Source organism: Dama dama, chromosome 15 (assembly GCF_033118175.1).
Source record: "Dama dama isolate Ldn47 chromosome 15, ASM3311817v1, whole genome shotgun sequence".
NCBI lineage: Eukaryota > Metazoa > Chordata > Mammalia > Artiodactyla > Cervidae > Dama > Dama dama.
Genome location: NC_083695.1, coordinates 60849382 through 60859294, shown reverse-complemented (window position 1 = coordinate 60859294; position 9913 = coordinate 60849382). Strand labels below are relative to the sequence as shown.

General features: G+C 39.9%; 1 non-coding gene across 1 annotated transcript; it reads left to right on the top strand.

The window, feature by feature from the left end:
* The first annotated feature begins 9372 nt into the window (after positions 1–9372).
* TRNAG-UCC (transfer RNA glycine (anticodon UCC)) lies at positions 9373–9445 on the top strand. Its single transcript has one exon. It is a non-coding gene; the product is annotated as a tRNA-Gly (tRNA).
* Positions 9446–9913: the final 468 nt, after the last annotated feature.

Genomic DNA, 9913 nt, shown 5'->3' with positions numbered 1-9913 from the left:
CGGTGAGGGTTGAAGTTGTGACAGTTATTCAGAATTAGAACTAGGCAGAAAATAAAGAAATGAGTCTGGTGTCTGAGTCTTGAGATGTCCACAATTATCTCCAGGAAAAGGAATACGAAGTAGTATAGGGTATAGAAGTAAGTGTTTGGAGGGGTTGTGGTTATAGCAGAATTGCATTTGATTTTGAGAGCCAAAGGAGAAAATACATTTGAGGAAGGGATAAGAGGTAGAAGGTAGAAAGTTGAGAAGGTTACATTGTAGAAAGATTTGCAGTAATGAGATTAGGCAGTCAGGAGATCAATGGTGACCTTCAATGCTGAGCATCTGTCCATCTATCCATTCCTTTATTCCTTCATTGAGCATTCACTGAACACTTACAGTGCACCAGACACTGCTACACCTTTAAGAAACACAGGGATACAACACAATCCCTTGCTGCACTGAGCATGACACAAATCCGAAGGAAAGTTCAATGTTCTGTGACCCCTTTTGTCTCTGAGTTGGGCCCAGCAGGGGAAGCTAGGTCTTCAGGGGACAAAGGTGATGGCTGGATAGAGAATTAGCAAATCAGGAGGAAACTTAAGGGCATATTAAAGGCAGGCTGAATAAAGGAGGGGGCTTTTTAATTTTAAAGAAGGAATTTAAGAAGGCTAAAGAATAAGAAGCAACCTTTGGGTTTTACATAATTGACCAAAATGTTATCTGGAGGCTTCTCCTTCTCTCATTGACTTATAGTTGAGATATTGCTATATTGAATCTATCAATTTTTGAAACGCAGAGTGAATTTTTTAAAGTTGACAGCACATTTCCAGTGCATGGATTAACAATTTTCCTCCAAAGATCTTCAAGGATCTAGGATTTTTTTCATCCCTGAACTTTGAATAAAATGGATCCTTCAAAAAACTGCTCCGTGTTTATCATTCAGTTCCTTTTATCTGTTACAGAAACTGTAGACTCCTCCCCCTCCACACCCCCCAGCATCCAGTCCAAGTACCCTCATCTGTGGCCACGCTTGTTATTTACCATCAAAACAAATAGACAAAGAACAGTGGATAAAAATCAATTCAAAAGTTATGAACAGGAAACAAAAAGCAAGCATAATAAAAACAGAAATATTAAACTTAAGAAATAGTACCAGAAACCCAAAAATCAAAAGGAGAAAATCATGACATATTTATTATTAAACAAGTTAATATGGAAAAAGTTAAACAAAAAAGTTTAAGGGTGAACTTAAATTTTAAAAAATGGAACAAACTGATACCACAAGAGTCAAGAAACGTAATGATTGACAAGCTAAAGTAACAATAAAACTTAAAACTGGATAAGAAAACATTAGTAACATTGAAACAAAAAGAAAGACAATAAATTTTTTAAAATATAAGCAAAGAAAGGAAATAAAATTATAAGAATAAACATAGAAAATGAGTGTAAATAAGTTAAAATAGCAAAGAAGAGACCAAATTAAGAACCAAAATCTCAGACATAAAATCATATCAAAGGTAAAGTAGGTAAAATTAGTGAAAAGTAAAAAGAACTATAAATCAGAATGAAAAAATACACTGTAACTCAAAAATACAAATATTTTTAAGGCTAAAGTGTTAAAAATAAATGTCTAATAAGAATGAAACACTCATTTAAAGGAAAAAATTGACAATAGTGTTCAATTCTAATGTAATCCTCTGGGTTAAGGGAAGCCTCCTCCACCCTGGTTCCAGCTGAAGGGTGAGGGCAGAATCAATAGAATAAAAGCACAACAGGGTCTCTGTCGTCCATTGATGGTAACACAAATGCCATGTTCTTGGTTCCAAGGCAGCTGGAAGTGGTTAGGTCCCCAGGGACTCTCTCTTGTTCAGTCACTAGATCATGTCTGACTCTTTGCAACCCCATGGACTGCAGCACGCAAGGCTTCCCTGTCCTTCACTATCTCCTGGAGTTTGCTCAAACTTATGTCTGTTGAGTGGGTGATGCCATCCAATCATCTCATCTTCCTTTCCTCCTGCTCTCAATCTTTCCCAGCATCAGGGTCTTTTCCAATGAGTCACATCTTCCAATCAGGTGGCCAAAGGATTAGAGCTTCAGCTTCAGACCAGTCCTTCCAATGAGTATTCAGGCTTGATTCCCTTTAGGATTGACTGCTTTGATCTCCTTACTGTCCAAGGGACTCTCAAGAATCTTCTCCAGCACCACAGTTAAACAGCATCAAATCTTCGGTGCTCAGCCTTCCTTATGGTCCAACTCTTGCATCCATACCTGACTACTGGAAAAATAATAGCTTTGACTATACAGACCTTTGTTGGCAAAATGATGTCTTTTGACTTTTAATATGCTGTCTAGGTTTGTCATAACTTTTCTTCCAAGGAGCAAGCATCTTCTAATTTCATGGTTTCTGTCACCATCTGAAGTGATTTTGGAGTCCAAGAAAATAAAATCTGTCACTGTTTCCACTTTTTCCTCATCTTTTTGCCATGAAGTGATAGGACTGGATGCCAAGATCTTAGATTTTTGACTGCTAAGCCAGCTTTTTCACTCTCCTCTTGTCACCCTCATCAAGAGGCTCTTTAGTCTCTCTTCACTTTCTGCAATTAAAGTGGTATCATATGCATATCTGAGGTTGTTGATATTCTCCCAACAATCTTGATTCCAGCTTGTGATTCATCCAGCCCAGCATTTTGCATAATGTACTCTGCATATAAGTTAAATAAGCAGGGTGACAATATACAGCCTTGATATACTCCTTTCCCAATTTTGAACCAGTCCATTGTACCATATCCAGTTCTAATTGTTGCTTCTTGACCTGCATACAGGTTTCTCAGAGACAGGTAAGGTGATCGGGTATTCCTTTCTCTTTAAGAATTTTCCAGAGTTTGCTGTGATTCACACAGTCAAAGGCTTTAGCATAGTTAATGAATTAGAAGTAGATGTTTTTCTGGAATTCCCTTGCTTTTACTATGATCCAGCGGATGTTGGCAATTTGATCTCTGGTTCCTTTGTCTTTTCGAAATCCAGCTTGTGTGTCTGGAAGTTCTCAGTTCACATACCGCTGAAGCCTAGCTTGAAGGATTTTGAGCATTACCTTGCTAGCATGTGAAATGAGCACAATTGTACAGCAGTTTGAACATTCTTTGGCACTGCCTATCTTTGGGATTGGAATGAAAACAGACCTTTTCCAGTCCTGTGGCCACTGCTGAGTTTTCCAAATTTGCTGACATATTGAGGGCAGCACTTTTAACAGCATCATCTTTTAGGATTTGAAATAGCTCAGGTGGAATTCTATCACCTCCACTAGGTTTGGTCGTAGTAAAGCTTTCTAAGGCCCACTTGTCTTCACACTCCAGAATGTCTGGCTCTAGGTGAGTGACCACACCATCATGGTTATCCAGGTCATTAAGACCTTTTTTGTACAGTTCTTTTGTGTATTCTTGCCACCTCTTCCTAATCTCTTCCGATTTTTAAGGTCCTTGCTGTTTCTGTCCTTTATTGTGCCCATCTTTCCATGAAATATTCCCTTAGTATCTTCAATTTTCTTGAAGAGATTTCTAGTCTTTGCCATTCTATTATTTTCTTCTATTTCTTTGCATTGTTCATTTAAGAAGATTTTGTTACCTCTCCTTGCTATTACCTGGAATTCTGCATTCGTTTGGGTATATCTTTCCCTTTCTCCTTTGCCTTTTGCTTCTCTTCTCTCAGCTATTTGTAAGGCCTCCTTAGACAACAGTTTTGCCTTCTTGCATTTCTTTTTCTTTGTGATGGTTTTGGTCACCACCTCCTGCACACTGTTAGGAACCTCCATCCACAGTTTTTCAGGCACTCAGTCTACCAGATCTAATCCCTTAAATCTATTTGTCACCTCCACTGTGGATCAAATCAAATCATAAGGGACTTGATTTAGGTCATATCTGAATGGTCTAGCAGTTTTCCCTACTTCCTTCAATTTAAGCCTGAATTTTATTTTTTAAGCCTTCAGTTCAGTTCAGTTCAGTCACTCAGTTGTGTCCAACTCTTTGCAACCCCATAAACTGCAGCATGCCAGGCCTCCCTGTCCATCACCAACTCCCAGAGTCCACCCAAACCCATGTCCGTTGTGTCGGTGATGCCATCCAATCATCTCATCCTCTGTCGTCCCCTTCTCCTCCTGCACTCAATCTTTCCCATCATCAGGGTCTTTTCAAATGAGTCAGCTCTCCGCATCAGGTGGCCAAAGTATTGGAGTTTCGGCTTCAACATCAGGCCCTCCAGTGAACACCCAGGACTGATCTCCTTTAGGATGGACTAGCTGGATCTCCTTGCAGTCCAAGGGACTCTCAAGAGTCTTCTCCAACACCACAGTTCAAAAGCATCAATTCTTCTGTGCTCAGCTTTCTTTATATTCCAACTCACATCCATACTTGACTACTGGAAAAACCATAGCCTTGACTAGATGGACCTCTGTTGGCAAAGTAATGTCTCTGCTTTTTAATATGCTATCTAGGTTGGTCATAATTTTCCTTCCAAGGAGTAAGCGTCTTTTAATTTCATGGCTGCAATCACCATCCACAGTGATTTTGGAGCCCAGAAAAATAAAGTCAGCCACTGTGTCCACTGTTTCCCCATCTATTTGCCATGAAGTGATGGGACTGGATGCCATGATCTTAGTTTTCTCAATGTTGAGCTTTAAACCAACCTTCACTCTCCTCTTTCACTTTCATCAAGAGGCTCTTTAGTTCTTCTTCACTTTCTGCCATAAGGGTGGTGTCATCTTTTAAGCCTTAATTTTGTAATAAAGAGCTGATGATCTGAGCCACACTCAGCATCCAGTCTTGTTTTTGCTGACTGTATAGAGCTTCTCCATCTTTGGCTGCAAAGAATATAATCAATCTGATTTCAGTATTGACCATCTGGGGATGTCCATGTGTATAGTCATCTCTTGTGTTGTTGGAAGAGAGTGTTTGCTATGACCAGTTTTTTCTTTTGGCAAAAGTCTGTTAGCCTTTGCCCTGATTCATTTTGTACTCCACAGCCAAACTTGCCTGTTACTCCAGGTATCTTGACTTCCTTCTTTTGCATTCCAATCCTCATATGATGAAAAGGACATCTTTTTTTGGTGTTAGTTCTAGAAGGTCTTGTAGGTCTTCATAGAATCATTCAACTTCAGTTTCATCAGCATTAGTGGTTGGGGCATAAACTTGGATTACTGTGCTGTTGAGTGGTTTGCCTTGGAAACAAACTGAGATTATTCTGCTCTTTTTGAGATTGCATCCAAGTACTGCATTTTGGACTCTTGTTGACTATGAGGGCTACTCCATTTCTTCTAAGGGATTCTTGCCCATAGTAGTAGACATAATGGTCATCTGAATTAAATTGGCCCATTCCCATCCATTTTAGATCACCAATTCCTAAAATGTCAATGTTCACTCTTGCCATATCCTGCTTGACCATGTTGAATTTACGTTGATTATGGACCTTGAGTCATGTATGGATGTGAGAGTTGGACCATAAAGAAAACTGAGCACTGGAGAATTGATTCTTGTGAATTGTCGTGTTGGAGAAGACTCTTGAGAGTTCCTTGGACTGTAAGGAGATAAAACCAATCAATCCTAAAGGAAATCAGTCCTGAATATTCATTGGAAGGACTAATGTTGAAGCTGAAGCTTCAATACTTTGGCCACCTGATGTAAAGAGCTGACTCATTGGAAAAGACCCTGATCTGGGAAAGATTAAAGGCAGGAGGAGAAGGGGATGACAGAGGGTGAGATGGTTGGATGGCATCACCGACTTGGTGGACATGAGTTGGAGCAAGCTCTGGGAGTTGGTGAGGGACAGGGAAGCCTAGCATGCTGCAGTCCATGGGGTTGCAAAGAGTCAGACACAACTGAGTGGCTGAACTGAACTGATGGACCTGACGTTCCAGGTTCCTATGCAGTGTTGTTCTTTACAACATTGGACTTCACTTTCACCACCAGACACATCCACAGTGGAGCATCATTTCCACTTGGCCCAGCCTCTTCATTCTTTTTGAAGCTATCTCTGCTCTTCCCCAGTAGCATATTGGACACCTACCAACTCAGGGAGCTCATCTTCTGGTGTCATATCTTTTTGCCTTTTCATACTGTTCATGGGGTTCTTCTTACTAAATTATCTGTTGTTTTGGAAAGTTATTTATTTTCCATGAGATACATATGTTAACATATAATAGCATTATTATTGTTATTTTTAAATAGATTAATAAATATTTAAATTTTTAAACAAAAAACAACCAGAATTCTGAGGAAACCAGATCTGAAAGAGACACGTGCACCCCAATGTTCATCGCAGCACTGTTTATAATAGCCAGGACATGGAAGCAACCTAGATGCCCATCAGCAGATGAATGGATAAGGAAGCTGTGGTACATATACACCATGGAATATTACTCAGCCATTAAAAAGAATTCATTTGAATCAGTCCTAATGAGATGGATGAAACTGGAGCCCATTATACAGAGTGAAGTAAGCCAGAAAGATAAAGAACATTACAGCATACTAACACATATATATGGAATTTAGAAAGATGGTAATGATAACCCTATATGCAAAACAGAAAAAGAGACACAGAAATACAGAACAGACTTTTGAACTCTGTGGGAGAATGTGAGGGTGGGATATTTCAAAAGAACAGCATGTATACTATCTATGGTGAAACAGATCACCAGCCCAGGTGGGATGCATGAGACAAGTGCTCGGACCTGGTGCACTGGGAAGACCCAGAGGAATCGGGTGGAGAGGGAGGTGGGAGGGGGGATCGGGGTGGGGAATACGTGTAAATCTATGGCTGATTCATATCAATGTATGACAAAAAAAATAATAATAATAATAATCCAAGCCTTTCAAACCTCCCATCTCACCATTACTGCCACCATCTCTACCACCAAGAATATTTCTGGTTGAGTAGGAATGAGGCTATGCCTAGGAGTGGTCATTCTTAATAATTCCCTTGGGATGATTCTGATCCAGGCAGTCCTCAGACTACACTTTGGATGGGAGCTCTCTATAGTCCTTCATACCCCAAAATATAGATAGGAAAGAAGGGAAGAGAAATACATTATTATAGGGTCAAGAATGAGATATCCAAATGGCATTTTGGTCTCTTCTGAGTAGATTTCAGAGTCAGTCAGGTGACCTCTCCAAAGACAAGTGTTTCAAGTTAATGCCTCAAAGTGTCATGGCTTCCTCACCTGTCCTTAAACCTGCCCCTCTGGCCAGGCATTTAGCTGTGTTTGAACTCAGTGTTTCCTCTGTTAAAGCTTTCCCCCATTACAGTCACTTCTCAGAGGATTTATAACCTTCAAGGTAAAGGTCCCTGAAACAAGCCCCGGAGGATGTTCCCCACCATAGACTCATTAAGAGCACTTCAGGTACCTTAATGTCCCCGGCTCCTGGATTTATTACAACATGATAAAGCCTCTTTTTAGAAAGCATACTCTTAGTTCCATTTATCCAGCAGGCTTTTCCAGAAAAGAGATTACAAGTAAAATGATTTGAGAGGGAATCAAAGAATTTTATCTTTTTAATTAGTATGTTAAACACAGGAACACCTAATACAAATATTTGACTCTGTGGTTGAGCGTTCGCTCTGAGGTCACCAAGGGAAATTTATAGGGAACTCTAAAGGCCCTCACAATAATTGTCTTGGGTTATGACTTCTCGAATTGCTGTTCATTGCCAATAGCTATGCATTTGGACATAAATAAAATTTGCTGAATTAGGGCACTGTTCTGGTTACAATGTTTAACCTTCACTTTAAATGAGTTGTGGTCATTTCTGAAGACTTTTTGTTTCATGGAAGAGGGTACCTTTACACTGGGTAAGCTCTTTTTATACAGCCTAATGACTCACTAATTTAAAATCCTTTCTGGATCAATGCCAGGCTGGTCTGGTCAACGTGGGGAGGGGAGGAAGCAGAAAACTTTTTCAAAAATATTTTAGGCTGGGAACTATACTCAGTATTTTGTAATAACCTATAAGAGAAGAGAATTGAAGAATATATACATGTATATATATATGAATCACTTTGCTATATAACTGAAACTAATACAACATTGTAAGTCGACTATACTTAAATAAGAAAATTTAATTTTAAAAATAAAAACCAAGACAAAACAAAATTTTAGGTTAGTAAAATTCTACAATGCATCATTTATCATTAAACATTATGCAAATGATTCATTAACTGCTTTGGTGGGGAGGAGGAAATTACCAATCCCACACTCAAACAGTATCTGCTTTGCTTGGAAATCCATGTCAAAAATGAGATTTAATATTTCATCACATGATGCGTTACACTGTGGGCTCTGGACTGTCTGTCTCTGATGTCCCAAATCTGTTCTTGCCCGAGGTGAGAGGCAGCCGTGCTGTGGAGAGAGAGGAGCCAAAGGAACCTCCAAAACCAGGACAGGAAAGGGGACAAAAAGGAGACAGGGAAGATCCTGGGAACAAGGAGTAGGGTGTATGAGTGTATGTTCCATTTTAGAACACCTTTAAATGAACTTTTGCCTCTCTACTCAGTTTTTACTTAGGGCTGTCTTTAAATCCTGTGTTGGGTAGAACCCTGAGATGGCTCCCTTTTCCAACACACTCCTCCCCTGTCACTCCAAAGATTACTGTCCCCCTGCACAGTATGTGAAAGTCTTTATTTCATCTTTGCATCTCCAGGCTAAAACCCAGAGCCTGGCACATGGTCTATATTCATTAAAAGTTTGTTGAATGATGGACAGATGGATGGAGAGAATACAGAATCATCAATTTAATACATCTTTAAAGTATATATCTTCTTGTGAAGGTAGAGAGGACTGCTGGGCAATGTCATTAATGTGTAAGGATTAAGTTAATTAAATTCTTTGGAAGGAATTAAAGTGACAAAGAATCTGAGCAGAAAAGAGGAGAAGGCAGGCCTGGCTCAGGACATCAAAGAGCAGTCATAAGCAAAATGAGAATTTCGTACACCTGGTGGACTGGAGTGAGGATATAAAGAATCCCAGTGAATTTTCCAAACTGGAATCACACCACTGTTCTGGCTGGAGGCTTTGTCTCTCTTGAACTTTAGGGAAATAATTCCCTTTCTATTCATCCTCCGCTCCAATTTCAAGTCCCTGAAAAGCCTAACTATCCTCAAAGCAAATAGCCTAACTATTCTAGCAAAGAAATGTTTGTCAGACTTATTTTGAGCATATGGGGAGGGAGGATATGGGATGGTATATCTCTGAGAGAGGGCTGGAAACAATCAAGACAGGCATCAGCAGTGGCCCTCAGCCATACAATTTGAACAACTTATTTGATTTCCCAGTTTCTGATAGACATGCCATCTTCTTCTCTGAAAATGATGCTACTTCACCACCATAAAGGTGATCATTGCAGGAATTCCCTGGTGGTCCAGTGGTTAGGACTCTGTGTTTCCACTGCAGGGGTCACAGGTTCGATGCCTGGCTGGGGAACTAAGATCCATGGGCTTCCCTGGAGGCTCAGCTGGTAAAGAATCTGCCTGCAGTTCAGGAGACCTGGGTTCGATTCCTGGGTTGGGAAGATCCCCTGGAGAAGGGAAAGGCTACCCACTCCTGTATTCTGGCCTGGAGAATTTCATGGACTGTCCATGAATTTCATGGAATTCCATGGGGTCACAAAGACTCAGACACAACTGAGCAACTTTTGCTTTCATACTGAGAGGAGCAGCCAGGAAAAAATAAAAAAGACCTTTCCATTTATTGTTTCTCTAATAAAAACAACAGTAAATTAGAGCCTGTTCATTGATGGAGAAATGGTTAAATAAATTATAGACTACTATACAACACTTTAAAATGAGGTTGATAAGTCGACCAATATGAAAAGTTCTCAAAGCTACATTGTTAAATGAGAAAAGCTAATCTCAGGTAAGGGTGGCCCCCTTACCTGGTTTTCTGTTTTCA